The 20515-nt window shown below is 38.3% G+C and overlaps 1 long non-coding RNA gene across 1 annotated transcript; it reads right to left on the reverse strand.

Annotated features, from left to right (window-relative positions):
- Positions 1–756: 756 nt before the first annotated feature.
- Positions 757–20244, reverse strand: LOC128905581 (uncharacterized). Its single transcript, XR_008464907.1, has 3 exons — positions 20050–20244; positions 19567–19644; positions 757–1895 (listed from the first exon to the last, which is right to left on the reverse strand). It is a non-coding gene; the product is annotated as an uncharacterized LOC128905581 (long non-coding RNA).
- Positions 20245–20515: the final 271 nt, after the last annotated feature.

Consider the following 20515-nt stretch of genomic DNA (forward strand, 5'->3'; position numbering starts at 1 on the left):
TTTGGAAGGGCAGAAAATTACAAAGAAAAATGTGAATTCCGTGTTCATTCTGTACTTGAATTTCCTAGATTTTTTGTAGCATATTATCACACCCATAGTTGATGTGTTCACACCGGGACCTCCTATTTCCTCCATCAATTACTTGGTTACATAGGTAGCCTGCCTGCAAAATGAACTCCTTTCCCGAATCTGGTTTTGCCAGCCCTACCCAAATATGCTATCAGCCCATGAAGTCTAGTCTTTCCTTCAAAACTCTGATCAGCGTCCCTGTTCCAGTAGGAGTTGTATATGTCTTAGCTTTTTACTCCTTAAGGTTTTTTTTTCCCCTTTAACTGGCATCTCCATCCTACTTTCTCTTCACACACAATTTCAGTCTTAATAGGGCAAGCAGAAGGGCTCAGATCCTTTCATTTAGACTCTGCAGATCCATGATGACAGGCGCAGCAACAACTTCTGCAGAACCCCCTGCCTGCCAATGGTCAAGCCCCTCATCGTGTCCTATACGGGGTGATTGGCAGGACAACTCAAATCACATGTAAGAGGAAGGAAAAGTAAACAACTGACCCCAAATTTAGCTTTATGTAGAAGAGCAGACTGAGGGACACAGACAGCTTCGAAGAATGAGGACTTTCAGCACGTAACACAGAGAGGAGCACCCTGTAGAGCAGTGGAGGAACTTAACAATTCCTTTAAACATGAAAGTCAAAGCAGATGTATGGACTGTCTGGCTTTCAATTCAGCTCTCTGGGGCAGCCTGCAATGCTAGGATTATTCCAGTTTCTACTTGCACAGTTCTGGCAAGAATAGGTAATCAGGCAGAAGTTAATTAATGGCTGCCTGCCCCTGCTTACATCGCCCAACCGCTTCTTCCCCCTTCCCTCTTTGTACTCTGTCCCATGACTCGAGCCCTCTCAGCCCTTCTTGTCTTACTTTCTTGTCCCAAATCTTTCTCTTTATTCTTCCTCTCCTTTTTTCCCCCTGTAAAGGAATACTCACACTTTTATTTCTGAAAATAGCATGCACACATTCTTCGTTATCTTCTGTAGTCAGCTTGCATATTTTGCTCTCATTCCTCAACAGAAAAAAAACCACATCAATAAAATGAAAATAACTGTGAAGTACCTAAGATTTACTCACTCTTTCCCTAAACTTCTGGGCACTACTAACATAGGGCTTGCCGACAAATTCTCTAAATTTAGTGATTAGAAGTAAATAAAACATGCAGCACAGAAATTAACTAGAACTACCAATTTATCTTTTGATCATCATTCTTTGGAAGTTTCTGGCCATTAAAACATCTGTTCAAAGATAAGTCGCCCTTCGTAGATGTTAACCTCCTTTAGTAGACTCAGACTATTTCAAATAAGGGGAAAAAAGGGGAGAATTCATGCTCCAAATGAAAGAAGCCTTCAGAGAGAATGTCTGATCCCCTTATTTCTGCAAGGCCTTTGCCAATCTCAGCAGATAATCAAGGGTGTTGAAATGTTCAGTTGCCTTTTGAGTTGAAATGAGGTATTACTGGCACACCGCTGGGACCTGGGCACTGTACTGACATTGCTATATCCATGAAATAGATTGCAAGTGTTGTCAGTTTAGCACTTTTAAGTACTACCCTCATACACACATAAAAAATTATCTTAAAAGGTCATTTTTAAAGGAAAATTATGAAAAGCTGAAATAATACATCTCCTATGAAAATGTCATGGCAAGTCCATCACTAACATTATATCTAAAAAAATGCCTCGAAATATTTCAGTATATCAGGTCATGTCAAGCAAGTCAGGTCTTTCAATTATCTCAGCATTCCAGTGGTTCTCTTCAGGTCGAGCCTTCAGCGCTCAGCCTGTTGCAAGAGTAGGTGTCTGTATCTCCATTTCAGTGCTGTTCTTCAACTCCTGGAGAAAGAGAGAAAATAATATCTTCTGACTGTACTTTTGCCCTAAGAAAAAAAGAATCTTTGTTGTCCTTCTGTAAAGACCATTTTAGAAGGAGTTACACAATAGCAAGTCAGCAGAGAATACAGTCACACTCACATAAATTACCTTAAAAATATCATTCTTCGTTTAATGAAAGTCTCGAGTTTTCAAAGAAATAAATACAATAATATCACATTTCCTCACCTACGGAATAAACTCAAGTATGTTTTTAACTCATCCATCAACTACGAATGGAGAAATAATAGTATGAAATCTTGTATCTATTTTTTTTTCCTGTCAGTGAGCAGACAGTTAAAGCCATGACCTACCTACCTATCTGAATTCAAACAGCAAACTCTTTTTTTTTTGGTCCATCAAAACATCACCATCTGTAGTAGGGAGACCGACCTCTTCGAATATCTTTTCAAAGAGAATTGTTCCAGCTTTCACTCTTTAACTGTGCCATTACAGCAAGCACCTCTCTCAGTGATCTCTGCTCTTTTGTCTAGTATTATATAGTAAAATATAAAAAGACTGAATCAGATATCCTTGCTGTTTTAAATTACAAAGGGAGGAAATTCAGTATCAATAGTCTCTGAACAATAAGACTTTGAAATAATAAACTTCAGACTGCTACAAGGTCTACTGCAGTCAAATGCTGCGAGGGAATGTTCCCATCAGGTATTGAGATATTTCTTGCACTCCTTAGGCCACGCTCAGCCTCAGTCATAGAATCATAGAATTGCCCAGGTTGGAAGGGACCTTTCAGATAATCTAGTCCAACCATCAACCTAACTCTGACAAAAACCATCACTAATCTAAACGATGTCCCTCAGCACCACGTCTACCTGTCTTAAATACCTCCAGGGATGGTGCCTCAACCACTTCCCTGGGCAGCCTGTTCATGAACCCTGTTCTACTCTGATGCTGACAGATACAGTCCAATTTGAAATTCTGTCATGGCATTAATTATGGGCTTTTTTTTGATTACGCAGTACACATGTAAAAGAGTCCAGGAAAAGTAAAAAACAACAGTATATATCTTCAATAGAAGAGCTTTCTGAATTAAAGAAATACACGTCTTAAGATTGCAATACTGAAATATTAGAATTAGGGGTACCTATACCTTTAGTTCTGTGTGAATTGCCACGCCAAGTAATGTGTGTCTTTTTTTAGGATTAAGTAGAGGTGGGCCCTGCTCCCTCTTTTACTTGCTGATACAGGACGCAGTTGTTAAACCCAAGGATTAGGAATGATGGATCTATGTATTTCTGTTGCAGTCAGGTCCCATGTAACATACCGGTGCTTATACAGATACTCACAGGCAGCAGATTCCTGCCTTCCATACCCTCCCTTCCCTGCTCTTTGTTAAATTCCAGTCCTGCAACTCCTTAACCAAACAGTTATTTTAAGAAAAAAAAAATGTCATTTTGTGGATTTTTGTCAGCTCAAGCTTGACAGAGCAAAAAGAGATCTTCCCACCTTTATCCTGGTTCTATATGCCTACCCCCTTTTCAGCCCCTATGAGACCACCCCATGTCACTCATGCCCACACAAAGGACATCATCCTCAACCCAGACCTCTCTGCAAGTCCTGCCACTGAAGTTATGTCTGAAAGATTCAATGCAAAACATATCCCACATGCAGCTTTCCCATCTGCCCATTCAGCTAAAATTCTCGTCTAGACTCATCTCCCTTCTCATCTACTTTTCCCTGTTCCCTTTTCTGGTTTTCAAAAATGCAGTTCTGATGTCGCCATACCTATTGTAATGCTTCTTCTCAGCTTCTATCATGTTCCTTTTCCATTTTTATCCCTCCTATATGTTCAGCTCTGATGCATCAGTCATAAATTTCTTGAGTTAGATTTCACTACACTTCACAGGTTTCATCTGCCATTTCTTTATGGCAGATGACATTTGCCATACAAATTTGTTTAACATAATGTACTGGCCTTCTGGTCGCTGTTAAATTTTCAGGCAAGTGTGTCGGGTTTTTTTCCAGGCATCCTTCATACTTAAAATGTGTTCTATGTAACCTACAAACTCACTTTATTTTTCTTCTCAAAATACCCTCTTACCACCATGCTTCCAAAAGCATTCATGGTCCAATGGATACTGTCTCTCACATTGTCTCACAGTTTACTTGTGCTTCCCTGCTATAGCTCTCTGTTTCTGTTTCTTGTTCTATGCTTGTATTCCCAAAATGCCCCAATTTGGCGCAGACTAAGTATTTCCATTTTTGTATTGTTTTTCTGTCTATGATTTGTTTCAGGTGTAGCAGAATTTTGAGTCATGATTAAAGATACTTGACATAAAAGTTACAGAAGGAATATTAATCATTTTTATCATGTGGCTTTCAGATAGCAAGCTCATCAAGTAAGCCATATTCTTCTCCTCTGTAAAGTACATATAAATTGGGCCACTGTATAAAGACAAAAGAATACCTAATAATAATACAGAATTATGAAAGTATTCGACTATAGAGGTAGTGTGCTGGTTCAGATTAAGGGTCTCTCTACCCTAAGTGGACAGCCAGAGAAAAGCAGGAACCAAGCAAGTATATATGATACTATCTACTGATTTCTCAACTTCCAATTATTTTCAGCTTAGAGAATTTCTTGATCCTGATGTTGTTTGTCCATTTAGTGGCCTGTAATGAGTCTTTCTTCTAAGAACTCATCCATTCTCCCTTGTAATCCATGTAGAGTTATAATTGAAACATTATTTTACGCTGAATACTATCTTATGTATGAAAATAACCGTGTTTTATTTGTTTCGAACCTGGATCCCGTCATCTTCTGCTATACCTCCCAAGTCTTCTCTTTCCCAGGCTGAAGAATCCCAGTGAACTCCATCACTTCTGATAGTGTGACTGAGATAGACTTCCATTACTCCAGTGACCCTTGTTTTCCTTCCATGAATCTTTTTCCAATCTTTATATATAGCCCTTCTGCAATGAGAGGCGGTATATGGGCTATATATATATGCAGGGAAATAGTGCATTTATTCAGTTGAATAATAATGTTTTCTGTTTTCCTCTCAATTCCTTTCCTAGTAATTTTTAAGATTTTTTTTTTCCTTGGGACGTGGAGTGAGCATTGACTGCACTGAACTGATGCTCCCATAAAACTATCATAATCCCAAGGTCTTGTTCCTAAGTGGAAACAGTCAACTCCAAGTCCACCATTTTATTTGTGAAGCTTGGATTGCTTTTCCTCAGAAGCATTGATTTCTTTACATTCATCTGCACTGCATTTCACTTCCTTTACATTTATCTAGATTGAACTTCATCTGATATCTTATTTACTGCCCAGACGAATAAGAGTTTACATCATTAATAGTTGAACTGTTTCATACCTGAGTTCTCTCAGCGTTTTTGCGATAGTGGTGGTTTCCTAGTATTTCATCAGAGCATTTTATCTTTTTTGCTTAATGTTTTATCTGTAGCTGCTTCCACAATAACTTCAAATTCAGACAGATTGATGAGCCCTCTTCTCCCAGAGAACAGCACTTTAGCATGGGAGTATCTTCATTTCTTTAACACAGAAAATACTGATGGAAAGAATTCATCTCCCTAAGTACCCGTTTCATACAAATCATCCACTGGCCCAATGGACGCAGGCATGGTTTTTGCTGTGGTTGACATATGACTTAGTACTAATTTTGATTCTTTTATCTTGTTGATTCTCAAATACTTTTTCCATTCTGCCTAACTGATCATACTTCTATGTTTAATTTATTAGAGCTTACGATACTTTTAATTTTCTTGTTTTACAATTTAAAGGATTCCTTCCCATTTATAGTAGTCTCCTTGACTTTGCTGGAAAGTGATTTCAGCTTCCTTTTATATTTTCTCTGACGTTTCCATAGGTGATAAGCACTAATGCTGTGATTCCAATGTAGTGTTCTCCAGTAGTTTGCATGCCTATGAGAATTTAATTCCTTTCAGATATCTTGTTAAGAAGCTTCCTCAATTTCTGTATGTTCTCTTTGAAGTAGAGCACAAGAAGTGTGGATTTTTTTAAAATTTGCTGCCTTTGTAGGAATGCTGAATAAATACATGGTCACTGTTAGAGAAGAGCAAGTAATCAGTAAGGTTTTTAGTAGATCCTTCTAGCTATTCAGTAAAAAGTCGAGGTTTGTATTTTTGGATGTGGGCTCACTGATCACTTATTCCATGCGAGTCATTCATAACGTCTAAAATTTTCATCTCTGCTTATATCGCAGTATTGTGTTCATCCAATCCGAAGTGGGAGTAACTGAAGTCCCTAAGTACAACTGCAGCCTTCCTGATTTTTCTCACAACATTGCAGTCTGTGTTGCCATCCTTTCTGCACGGATATTAAGAGAGACCCAGTACTACCCTCTGTCCAATTCAGGCCTGGAATTGCAATCCGTACAAATTAAGTGAGGTGGTTAATTTGTTGATTTTATTTCATTCTGATTTCCTGAATGTATACTACATCTTTGCCCTGGGCACAGCTTATTCTATCATCTCATGTATATTTTCTGTCCGTGTGCCACTGATTGTCTTCCCACCAAGTTTCCAGTATCTGCTATGTCATTTTTTTTGAGTGAGGGAGGACATTCCTGTTACTCCATCTTATTCCTTAAACTTCTAGCATCTGCCTGTAAGAATGTGTACCTCTGTTTTGTTCCCATCTTGGGAACTCATTTAAATAACACTCAGTTAGTTTCCCATTTACAAGCTGAGTATTTACATCCTTTGGCCAATCCTTTACTGGAGGATACCGAACTTCCAAGTTTTTCTGTACAGCAGCATTACCATTTCAGAGCTGTGTGTTCTTGTGCATTTGTCTTTCACAGCCTCCAGTTTAAATGCTCAGTTATGACTTTCTAGATTTTAAGTGTCGAACCTAAAATCACACAGTGTCACTCTTTGTTAGTGACCTGCACCAACAGGCTCTTCACCCTCCTAGGGCAGTTTGGTTGCCAGTGCTCAAGACCAGCAGTGATGTGTCGCAGCCCTGCGATCTTGGATCAGACTTTGGAGAAAGAGCTGTGTGAGAAAGAACCAGCAGCAGCCTTACTGAAGGGGGCTCTGCAGCTCTGGGGCTGCATTTAAGCTCAGGTCTTACCCATGGTTCCTGCCTTAGCAACACTGGATTGCCTTGCCTGATTTTACCAGGATCTTGCCTGATCCTGGCTTGACCATAGACTTGCCTCATCACTTTGTACCTGGCTGGCAGTCATCAAACTGCTGGCTGACCCTGGCCACCATCACCAGACCTGCTCTGCTCTTTTCCTTTGGGCCTTGGCACTGTGCCCTCTCTGCCTTGCTGTCGGCACCAGCTCCTAGTTCACCTTCCCTTACAGAACATCTCCCTCTTGCAGCTCCCTGACACCTCATTCAGATAAAGTACTCCCTTTATTCTGAAACTGTTCTCTATTAATGATGAATGTGCATTCTTCCTACTTATATTATCCAATCAAGGTAGTAAAAAATCTGCCTTTCCACCTCTTCCTATGGTCCCAAGGAGGGCAGGAAGCATTTTACAAAATCCTATCATAGAAACCTTAGTTTCCTCATTTGCTCAAATTTTCTTCCCTTTGCCAATAGTACTGGTGCACCACAACCAGATACCCCTTCCCAGCACTTCTTAGGAGCCTGTCCAGACTCCCCAAGGGGGTTTGCCACCTGGTAGTTGCTGTGGAAGCCTGCAAGCCTGTGGAGTCACAAACGCAGCCATCTATATGTGCAATGACAGATTCTTCCACCAATACAGCCTTTCTCTTCCTCGCCGTTGGAGAAAGAAATTTTGTGCCATACAAGCAAACAATGTAATTCCGTTCTTTTCTAATAATCAAGACTCACTCCCTCTTAACAAGATATGAAAAATGTGAACATAAGCCAGTGATTCCCACTGATTTCAGTGGGCTCTGGCTCAGGTTTTTAATGACTGATACACTTTTTTCCAGATGCAGCCTTTCATCCATCAAACCATTCTGTTGTTCTGAAAAAATCTGGGATGTAAGGAACATCTGCCACAATGAACATAAAAAGCACAGACCTGCTGCTACTAATGGGAAGTATTCTAAGGGCTCGGATTTAAAAAAAGAAGTTAATTAATTTTACTAGAATAATTACTTTGAATGCGAGTGTCAATGGCCCTTCTCACATAAAGCTTTTCCAATACAATCTTGTTTTGGTCTCACTGAAGACAAAAGATGCTTCAGCTATACTGACAAAAATCTTTGCGAATTGCTACAAAATAAATTCTATTGAAGGGGTTTCTATAGCTTCCTTTTAAATTCTATATAGTTATTATCTGTAAACAAAAGAAGCTGAGCTGGACGGGTTTGGATTTCTATTAAAAATTATAATGAAATAATAAAAACCAGTAAGCAATAAAGAAAGGAAATAACTGCTTTTAATGCTCACTGTTAAATGTAATTGTGACATTTAGGAATCAATTTGCTTCTTTTTCTAATATTCATTATGTCACTGATTAGCACAATGTGTAGCAAAGACAGACATCTTTTATCATCACAGGTTTTATAGAAACTAATCTGGTTTTAATCTAGTTTTGCCAAATTATGCAGTTTTTTCTTGAAAAATTGTATTTTAAGAATTTGGAGCTTATTTAAAATCCAATTTATTGCAAAAGAAAAGGAAATCAGTTATTTTAGAGTTCCACTTCATCAAGACGCACATATACAGTTTTCTTTGTTTTTTTTTAAAAAAAGAAAAACAATCGCTAAAACATGTCTTTGTTAAGGTACCCTGCTGGCGGCATCTGGCAAAAATACTGGCACCTTGCCTGGAAAGTGCAGGAAGAACTGATAGATCCGATCTCATTCCGTGGCTGGGGAGAAAACAGACTACAGCGAAGGCCAGTCTTATGGCCTGCGACCATCAATTTCTTGGCAAGAAGCACAAGTTCCTGAAAACAGATGCAGGAAGGAGAACTGATTTTGCAAGTCAGGGAAAGAGATTTTACCTTCTTACGTGATGGTAGAGCCCCCAGAACAGTCCCCATTAGAGCTGGACCTTCAGAAGTCTCTATGAAATTGTGTTTTATGTACTACTGTGAAACAAATACCTCAAGGTATAAATGTTTATGATATAATAGTGTTAATTTCATATTTTACAGGTCAGTCTCAATTTCAAGTATTTCTTGAGAACAGGGATGAAATCCTGCAGGACTTCTGAAAAAGCAGCAGATTTTCTTCCATGCTATCATATTGCTGAGCCAGACATTCAGAGTGATGAGCTGTTCCATGTGAAAATGAGAAATGCTGATTTTATTTTTTTTTCTTACATTATTTGAAACCTAGCTTGGCAGTACTCAGTTTTGGAGGGTTTAGTGGTAGTGAGTGGAGATGCAATAAACCAGAGATCCTCAAGAGACTTGAGCACTTCCAGTCCCAAACATGGGCAAGATTTCTAGCTAGAAGATTCTACTCCATCTTCCATGAAGATATTTGTATGCTAAATATCATTTTTATGCTTATACAGATTTAAGTATGCATATTACATTCTGACAATTATGGGGGAAATAGCAGAAACCCTGTATTTAAATTATTTGACAGAAAATACTGTAATTTTAGAAAATAATAGAGGAGCTTTGAGAAGCTCTTGTTTGTTACAGTCTCTGAAATTTAGCAGGAACAACATTCTGATGGTGAAGATGTACCTTTCTTTGTCCTTTTAGATGTTTCCTAAGTTTTATCTGAATTGTAAAAGGATTGCTATCCCCTGCCCTTTCCTCATTCCCCTTATCTTCCTATTCCCAGATGAGGTGAAGGGGAGAAATGAGAGACCCTGGATTAAACTCTCTCCTTCAATGCTTCTACTGGACAGGGAAAGAAAACAGAAAAAAACATGAGGCCATTGGTATTCTTTTCATCAGAATAGAGTTAGTTTCCAGATTGCTTTAAATATTTGTCAAAATCAGGAAATGCTGCAAAAGATTAAAATATAAAAGTTGTTTTTCAATTGCACTGACATGATTATAACTTTTTGTTTGGTTGGTTTTCTTCATAAGAATGTCCAACTATAATGATGTCTCCCTAGTCACAATGATGGGGGAGTGCAGTTTCACATGAAATCTGCCATCTTCCATTCTCAATACCTGTATCAAATCTTGCAATTATTCAGCCATACTGTGAGCCAGATTAGCTTTTTCATCTGACAGAAAGCTACCCTACCAAGAAGCCCTGTTTCGCCTCTTTATGTGAACTGGTGCTGGCACACGAGTAGCCAAGGGCAAAGGATGGATGAAACTGTCTCTCTGAGCAGCACTTTGGACTTACTGTGAATTAAAAAGACCGTGTAACCTTGGCCTTAGTGATTCACTACATCCTTTATTGTTTCTTGTAGTAAACTCATGTGAGAACCCTGTGTTCTCACTACTATTTATTTGTATTCTCTGACTCAAGGTGGCTCTAAAGAAAAAAGATTTGGGGAATCCACAGTACATAGTCTTTTCTCTTGCCCCTCAAATGACTCTTCTCTCTCTTCCAGATTCCGTGGTCATGAAACAATAAACCAGCAAGTTGATTTAAAAGAATTGTGACCTTGAAAATTATTCTTCCTCCCCTCCCAGATCAAATAAGGGAGCAGAGAGGGAGATACAAGGAGCAAAAATCCCCACTGTCCTGATTTGTTTCTTTAGAAGATGCAGTGTGGATTACTTTTAAAAGTCATTGTACTGGAATTTTCTAATTTTCAGTCACATCAGTCATTTCAGTTTGGGCAAATTATAATCAAAGCTCATTTTACCCTACAAACAAATATGCTGAATCCAAGATTGATAAGACAGATTGTTCTTTTAAAGACTTCCTTATTTTACTTAAAAAAAAAAAAAATTAGTTCATCTCTAGACCGGCCTCCATACATGGTGTTTTGTTTTTTTTTTTAATTAGCAATGATTCTGCTTTGGAGAGGTTGTGTAAAATGTATCTCCTATGAGACATATTTTTGTCATGGGTATTGCTTTTCAGAGCTCCAGCATTTTAAATTATGCTTGCAGAAGATATCAATTTTTAAATGTATTCATTTCATCCACATCTGTTCTGCATTCCATGGAGAAAAGAGAAGCGTATTGGGTGCCTAAACACTTTAGGAGCACTACATGTGTTTGTTAAGACAGCTCTTTCACACAAGTGTTAGTGTTCTGCTTATGTCTTCGTAAATAGGGATGGCAGCCTGAAGGAGGTGTTTCTTAAGGGCAAGTCCCAAAGAGGAAAAACAGATGGGCAGAGACAGCATCGATGGAGTAACATCTCAAAGTATACAAGCTTGTAAGTTAGTCAGACAAATAGGTTAGTGAAAGACAGGAGTCAACTTTTTTTGGACCAAGGATGTCTGAAACAAGCGAGTAAACAAACAGAACATTCTGTTGTCTTTAATCTGATTTCTTGTGCGATGTAAGATGAAAAGGTATTTCACATTAAAAAAATGAAAGTACTTTATGAAACTCCTTTTTAATTAAATTTGCTAACTCTTACGTCCTGCCTGTTCTCAAAGAAAATTTTTGATGTCTTAGTACATATAAGAAAAAATATCAAGATATGTTGTAGTTTTCCCCTTCACATCATTTTCACTTCAGTCTAGACTCTGCTGTTCAAATAAAATAAGAAATTCCTGCTCAGAAAGTCTTATTACAGGAATATATTTCATGCAATCACACAATGTGAATCTTACAGATATGCTGTATATATCCTTCAAAGGAGGAGGATGGGCCGTCACACATCAAAACATATTATCCTTCTCCCATAAATATAACAATACCATTCCCTACATTTGAATGAAACTGTATTTAAAGAAAGGATAATATGGGAATACTACTTCTTGGTAAGTGGTACATCACATAATTTTTAAGAGTAGAAGTTTCCAAGAAACCGCAAGTAAAACTCAAGAGAAGCCAAAGCAATACTTTCATGCACTTTTTGATAAAGCTTTTGTGATTTATTAAACAGAGATCATGGGATACTTTGCATTCTTAGAAAGGGAAAACTGAGTTTTGTACTAACCTAGATAAATGCATATACAGAAAAAAAAAGTTATTTCTCAAAATCTGTGGCAGATGAGTTACAGTACAATGCAGCACTTTGATCTGCAACCAAGCTGAAACATGGTCTATCTCCTTTCTCCCAAGTAGAGCAAGTACAGTATAATTTATTTAGTGGCTAATACCCAGAAAGGAGGCAAGCTGGGACTGGGTTTCATATTCTGCTACGCTAGAAATTATCTGCATCAAGTGCTAATGATTCAAGTGAATGTGATAATTGGAGATAGTGTAATTGTGAAAGGGCGATGGCTCAGATATCCGCTACTTCTGTCTTCACAAGAACCTGTCACTATGCCCTTCCAGGCAGATGTTGTTTACGTCTAAATTGTACTTTAGGTGGCAAAGCCAGGAGAAGGTTTAAACCACTGCCACGGTATCTGTAGTTTATTGTCAGTTATAAATGTCACTGTCTGCAAAATCGGGCCGCTTACAAAACTTGCCGTGTCTGACATCATAGCCCACGTAGGAGGAACCCCAAGACTAACGTTATTGCACAATGTGAACCATGTGAGAATACCAAGAAACAGATATTATTAGATGTTCTGCACAAGCTGTCCAGGTCTTACCAGGTTCATACCAGGATAATGCAGGTGTCTTAGTTTTGCTCTGAAGGGTAATGAAAGCATGAGGTTTATCCAGTAGCATCTTCTGAAATGCAACTGAAGTCTATCCCTGTGCGCCAGCTTGCATCTCCAGTGATTTTGGGAAGGAACAAGGATGACATCCTGAAAGAGTGATTTATTCTCGCTCTGCTTTAGATCACCTCTGGGAGCTGCCTGTATCTTTCTGTTGATTTCAGAAGGGAGACTTCCTTAAACTAAACGCCCAACTTTTGCATTTCCAAAGTTTTGTGAAATGTATTGCCCCCACAGCACTGTCATTCACTGAAACACAAGCGAAACGCACTCCACATTCCTGCTTTTCAGATGGCTCTGTGTTACCCAACAGTGTCAGGATCTGCAACACAATTCAAAGACTCCTCAAGTAATCAGTAACAGTTCTGTTATCTGGTATTAGCAGCTGGATTGATGTGTCTCTTCTTGCTGCAATACATAAAACATACTGGATTTCTAAACTACGTGCAAAACATCCTTTTGCAATTTCTATTCAGTAAACCTTTCTACTTTGCAAACGTTAACCTTCCTCTAAAAACTACATCAGAAAAGAGAGGCAAATAATGTTTTCTCTGGAAAGTACATGAGTAACATTCTTACTTCCAAAATATCAGTATCTGTCCTGTTCATAAATTGCAAGAGTCCCTCTTTGCCCTTTCCATAAAGAAAACAAAAGCCTACGACTCATGGTAGTGGAAGACAGATGAGATTTTCTCCAGCCTAGGTTTGTGGAAAATAGCTTGATCAGAATTATGTCTCATCCTGTCCTCTAACGGCTCTATCACTGTCTTAAATGAGAACAAGTTTTGGCTTATTGAAACCGTTAGATTTGGGAGCCTTATTCTTTCTATAAATTGTGTTTCCATTAAAATACTGACATTCTCCATTACAGAAAAAAATACAGAAACATAAATTAGAATACAAAATCTATTTATACTTTTCCATGTAATCCTTTGTTGGAACAGCTTGTGCAGACAATGCCACAGCCATAAGACTGTACTTTGTAAACATATGCTGTTTTCATGTTTCTTTGTTAACGTTATATTGTTCTCTTTAATGTTTGGGATACATAGTGAATGTGAGGTCTCATATATCATTCCTTACAGCTGTTGTACAGTCAATTATACTAATTTTTTTTGGGGGGAGGGGGGGTGTATTTTTACATTTCAGAAGCTGCTTATAAGCAGCTTGCTCTGTTCCCAGACTGTCTGCTTGAGTCTCTCCCATGGGAGCTGCATCAGTTTCTCATAAGCAGCAATATGTCCTGGAAAGGGCTGTCAATAACAAGTTATTATTTTCCGGTAAAGGAGAACAGTTTTACTCAGAGAGACAACTGTGATCAGATTTTTATAAATAATTACCCAATAGTTTTTGGTAGCTTGAACCTGACTGTCATGCCAGCCCTGGAAATCCATGACTTGTCTCAGTCAGCATAGATTCCCAGCATAAGAAAATCAGCTGAGATTTGAGTAAACTTTGGTAAAACCATAAGCAAACAGAAGATTAATCAAAGGCTAACTTAAAGAGCAGAGGACTTGTAATGACTATCTATTTCTTTCCCAGCATATGTAAAAGAAACAGCACAGAATGGTCCTGGAAGCATTATTCAAGTGTGCTTCTCCTTACTCCACCGCAGAAATTAAAATGCATCCTTTAACCTCCTGTATCAAGATGAAAGATACAAAGCCTTAAGATAATCATGGGCCTTAGAAACAGAAGTGGTTTTAATTTGCCTGTAACAGTTGTTCAATAGCTGAAGCAGCACCTAGTTTAAAAACAGTTCCAGGTACCAGTCCTGTTTAGTGAAGATTTTGACTTTCTATTGAGCCATTAAACTTATCTTTTATTTATAGAGTTCATATTGTTTTTCAAATTGAACTGAAGAGCAGCTTACAGGGAAATACCATCTATGGATGCAATCACGGGAAAGAGATTACCTGTAAAAGCGCACTGAACCAGCATAGCTTTTAGGGGAATCGTTCCAGTAACTTCTTGTGGTTTTTGGTGAGGTTCAAGCCTTCCAGTTGGGTGCAAGCTGTGTCAGGACTGTACTTCTGCATCCTAGCTTTTGGCAGATTATATAATTTAAAACAAAATATATTTTAAATATAAAGACCAACTCTTTCACTTGCTCTCTTGAACCTAGAGAGTAAGCAGGGACCACAATTTAGTTCCTTTCAAGTATTTGATTCTCAGCTGTTCTTCTTTTGCCATGTCATTCTCTTTCTTGCGTTCTGTTCCTAATAGTCATGGAATAATATTATGTATAGAAAACCCCGTACATTTTATAAATATTGGTATTTAAAACCTGAGTATTTTCATCCATTTTGGAATGTCTTATTACTCACTCTTACACATCTCTATTTCTGTTTCTCTCCCGTAACTACTGAAGTCTTTCAACTGAAATGTGTTATTTTCAGCAGGCTAGGAGGAACTCTTGCTGGTGATGGGTGCTTTAACATGTTTGCTCCTGCGGGATCTGTTACCTGAGGTGCTTCCACTGTCTCAGCCCATGCTGCTCCAAAATCCCTAAAGAGACTGAATGGGGACAAATTTGAATCTGTTAATTGACAGGTAAAAAACCTCAATATTCCATTATGAACAACCCATATAGCCACCTAGTTCCCTGTGCAAGACACACTTTAATAGGTTTCTACGTGAGGAATGGGTAAGAGCATTTTTATGCTAAGAAATGTCATGTCCAATGATTCTTCTTATATTCTGTATGAACAAAGAAAGAACTTCCCGTTACATTTTTTATGCAGTTTCATCAATCACAATTTATGACAGATGAGGAACTGGGATTTTATAAAAATTATGTTTAAGGACAAATTTTTAAGTACTTGTAAATACATCTACATTTTGCCAGATGTTTAACCTCAGGAAAGAAAGATTAAGGAAATCCTTTCTTCATTTTCTTACTGTCAGTTTCACTTTTGCTAAATAGCACATATTCACATATTCACTGTCCTTGTGTAAAAGTATTATTTATTTTCATTTTAAAATAAAAGCCTTTATTTTAAAGTAAGGATTTACTTGCTTTCAAGTAATTATAATTACTTTAATGCTACAGCAGTTTATATAGCTGTACACTTAAAAATGTAATATTACAGAAGTTCTATCTATTAGGGCTAATATCTTTACGTTTACAAATAGACTGTAAAAATCCAGGGAACAATTTGTATCTAATATAAATTAATTATCATAAGTTAGATACATAAATGCAAATGAACTAAAAAAAAGTTTTTCTGTCTTAATAGAATACTATTCTTGGACTTGCTGAGCAGATTATAAACTCTAGAAAACTATTCCTCCCTTAGTAATAGAACATACAACCACCTTTGCCAAGTTGGGGTTTTTTTTCCAGATCTCTAGCAGCCTTATTTAACAGAAATTTTTCTTATATGGTTGCTAGCAAATTATGCTATATAATACATAAACTCATATAACTCATTCCAACTGAAATCAAGTGTATTTTTTTATAAAATAATAATCTATTTATAATGCTACCATTATTGTGTACTTTTCATGGATGTATGGAGACAAGAAGCTTTATCAACTCATACTTTTGACAGACATAAATGAGAGAAGTAGGATATTTCTGTACCATGTATTTCAGTACCATTTGTTACTCATTTCTTCTTTGTTATAGCCCTTGTATTTTGTTAGTATTGAAGATTTCCAGTAGCTGTTTTCCTTTCACCATAGTTATCTTAAATGCTATGCATGTTTTTGTTGCAGTTTAAAAATCTGGTCTATATCCATAATTTTTTCTTTCAAATTCTTCTCTTTATAAACATAACATTTGACTTAACTACCTGTAACATACTGAAATTCTTACTTTTTCTTTTTTCAGGACTGTTATAATATTTACAATGTTTACATTTAATGGAAGATTTTATCACAAGATGCTCTATTGCAATGTTACTGCCCCAATGCATCCACCTCAGTCCCTTACTGTCCTTAGAATGGAATATGCAGACACTCCATTTCACACTCTTAAAACCAAATGTAAGTCAGACTTTAAGGAAGATGTAAACAGACTACTCCAAATGGGTTTGGCAGACATGCGCGTACATATATCATGTTCTGCTGTTGCCCGCTGCTAAGAGCAGAGAAAGGAATAGAACTTAGAACAGAGGGAACAGACATACAAATAGGTACAAGAAGACATAAAAAACAAATCACAAACCACAAAAAAAGTCACAAAAAAAGCAGGGTTTACATTTACATTTTTACATTCTTTTTCAAATTTTTAAAATACATTTTGCTCTCCTAGAATTCCTTTTCTCTGCTAAGAATTATTTTTAAAAGTCCTTGCCTCTTTACCAAAACTGGTATGTCCTACAGAAAATCCTCTGTTTATATATTGTTCTGATTAACAGAGAAATATCCTGATGATATTGGACAATTCACAATGCGTTTAGTTGCTTGATCTGTGACCAACTGGAACATCTCCAAGTCTTTCCTTCCTATTTTCTTCCAATTAAAATATGTAACTTCAAAGTGACTATGTCTCTGTTCATTTTTTTTGTTTAATCGACTGATTCTGTCAAACCTTAGGAGTGCGATTCTTCAAATAACCTCAGATTTTATTATGACCTCATGTTCCTGTTCTACAGAAAATCAGACATGATTTTATCTGTGGCTAAAATCAATTGCTTTTAATATAAAAAAATGAAACGCCATAACTGATGTTAAACAGAGTAGGAATCTGTGGATTCACGATTCATAATAACAGGTAAGGTTTAGGGAAGAAAGGCTTTAGAAACAGGAAACAAAGCGTTTGGAATAGAAGAAAAGTTTCTGAAACTAAAAGCTCAAATGAGCCTAAGGACAGGAACAAGCCATGATAGCAATCAAAGAAGGACATGTGAGAGACAAAAGGAGTGAGGTGAGGCTGTACAGGAGAACAAAAGAAAAGAGGAAAAAATAAATGATAAAGCACCGGAATAACCCGAGGACTTGATTTTCAGCAGTGCTAAGCACCACTGCAAATCTAGCCCCTTAGTTCTTAATGGACCGGTTCATCACAAAACCTTGCCAAAATACCTGAAGGATTTATGGATCCACTTATTTAAAAAGCAGAAACCTACACAAAAATAACTTTACTCAGAATAAAAGAAGTGACTAGTCTAACTAAAGCATCATAAATTTAATTGTCAGGTGTGAACACAAAGACACCAAACTTTAAGAGGAAATAAATGTGTTTACTTTCAGCTTGAGTAGCTAAGTGACAGATAAAGGAGTGGTAAAAATCTCTACTTTTATCTACTGTTCACTCTCTGTAAGGGAATGGATGGATTCTTGATGAGTCATAGAAAAGTGTTAGTCTTCAACTATGGCCAATATATTGACAGCATTACTAAAAATTAACACATACAATTTATATAACGATAGCATAGTTCAAGCACACAAACATGGCAGCTAAATAGGTATTTCTAGGAACCATGGATCCACTACCAAGATGACATGAGGTGGCTTGAGTTTATACTCAAAATTTCACCAAGCCAAACAATTGAGAGATTGCATTTTTAGCGATGCTTGCACTGGGTGTACTTTAAGAATATTAACTCACAATTTCTAAAATTAGAAGTCTGCTTGTTTTCACACATTAATTTTTTTTGCCTGTAAAATTCATTAACATACACAAAAGCCCAAGTAACATAATAATAAGACATGTATATGAATAATAATAACATAATAATAAGACATGTATATGAACAATGAACCATCTGAGTCATACATCCCAGGCAATAAAAGCTGACGCACACAATCATTAAATTTTATGAAAGCCCATAAAATCCATAACAAATTTTGCAAATTGACCAGGTACTATGCCGCTGTTTAAATTCATAAAAGCACAAGAAGCCAGCAAAAGTATAAATCATTGGGGGAAAAGGAAATACACCGAGAAGCATATAAAAACCATGATGTATTTCCTAAAAATAGGTCCTCAAGACATGCCTAGTGGAAATAACGTATCCCTGAGTAGCATAGAAACAGGCTCCTCAAAGTCTCTGAATTTCTGCCAGTTAGCTTTGTATCGGCTGTGCAGAAGAATGCAGACCGTTTCACTCTGAGGCGAGTTTTGCTCCACAGCCCTGCCTGGTCACTGGCTGTCCATCTACCCTTTGGCCTCTCCCTGGCCATCCTGCAGCTGCTTTGGCAACTGGTATTTCCCATGATCCAAATAGATGGTGAAAAGTTCAACTATTGTAGCAGAGGGTGAGCAGCGTAACCTTCCAAGTCACTCTTGGAGGTTTCAGGTATTTCTCTCTTATAAAAGAAATAGCAGTGATACTCTTGTTTTCAAAGCTCGTAACTGCATGAGCGAATTGCTCTTTTCCTTTTGGAAAAAATGGAAAAATAATGTCTCCACCACTTGATGTATACTGAAAGGGTTAACAAGACTCTTGGAGCACACTAACCCATGTTCCCTTTCTGTTTATCAACTCTTAAAACAAGTGAGGGAGACAAGTAATAGGATTGTGTTGCTCCAAAGAAAACATTGTTATAATTTTTCTGGTGTCATCCAATGACTTACCGCCTGTATCTGTACAAGTTACTAAATAGGGCCAACTGCCAGCATTTGTGTCTTCTCCCTGGTTATCTGATAGCCAGATTATACTGGCTCTGGCAAACTGAAAAACGTTGGATTATGGAATGATAAGCAAGGAATACGTTGTTGGCGTTTTTTTTAATTTATTGTGAAAGAGACAATTTGAGACAATGCTTGAAAATAAGCAGAAGCCAGTCTGTGGAACTAGCAAGTGAAATAAAAGACATCCATTTGCTTAAATACATTTATTCTCTGCTATTTCGTTATTTTTTACTTCAAAATTTTACTTTGATATACACCCACACAAACCATTAGCATTCTCGTAAGGTTATTCTGCTTCTAACCTAAGAAAGGAACTCTTTTTTGTCTTAGGTTAGTAGCATGTTGATATTCCTTCTACCTAAAAATGAATTTCTTAGTGACTGGGGGCAAACTTACATTTTGGGTTACCTTTTGTGAATGAAATCATGGATCAAAGCGGCTGGTGATCCTAAGATAGGCATGACGTTCCCAATTCTGTATAAAATAAGATACACAGCAACTGAGACCAAACTTGGACACACTTAGTATTATAAACGAAGTAGCGCTGTTGCTCATTTAGAATTACATAACAAGAAAAATAACGAAATCCAACCCGACCTTGGACAAAACATGTCACATTTCACTATAAACTTCTCTGCCAAAGATAATTTTTTTCATTGTGTATCATGTGTATGTCAAATTTGAAAATCAAAGGTCTCTCAACGCTGCTGCGTACACACCCAGCTTTTGCCACGCCGACCGCAGCAGAATAATTAACTGGGCGTTTTTATGATGAATTTCGCTCCTTTATCCTTTTCAAGTCAACGAAACCCTAACTCCCTTGCCTCACCTTTCAACCACCCCCTCAACTTTTACCCCCGGGTGATAGTGAGGACAGACCTCGGCGGTGAGGTTTGCCGGAGGAGGAGGTTTGAGGTTGAGGAGAGGATGGCAAAAGCGGGAGGCTCGCCTGTGCGCCATGAAAGCGGCCCCGTCCCCACCGAGGAGCGGGCAGGCGCTCACCAGGACGGCTGCGGCGGCTTCCCGAAGGCGGTGTGAGGGGAGCACCGAGAAGAGAAAACGGGTAACCCTACGCTGCCCCTCACACCCCGCCGCCCCGAGCGCAGGCGCTGCCCAGAGCGCTCTCGGCGGTGGGCGGGGCGGGGCGAGGCGGCCTCGGCGCGGCGCGGGCCCGGGGTGCCCCGGCAGGTGCCTGCTCCCCGGGCGGCGCTGCCGGCTGGTAGGCCGGAGACAGCGCTGAGGCGGGAGTCGCGAAGCCCGGAGCGCTCGGCGGTTTCGGCGCGGGGTGCCGCGACGGGGCGCCGGCCGCCGCGGAGGGCGAACAGGCAAACGGCAGAGCGGCTAC

This window comes from Rissa tridactyla, chromosome 2 (assembly GCF_028500815.1).
Source record: "Rissa tridactyla isolate bRisTri1 chromosome 2, bRisTri1.patW.cur.20221130, whole genome shotgun sequence".
Taxonomy (NCBI): domain Eukaryota; kingdom Metazoa; phylum Chordata; class Aves; order Charadriiformes; family Laridae; genus Rissa; species Rissa tridactyla.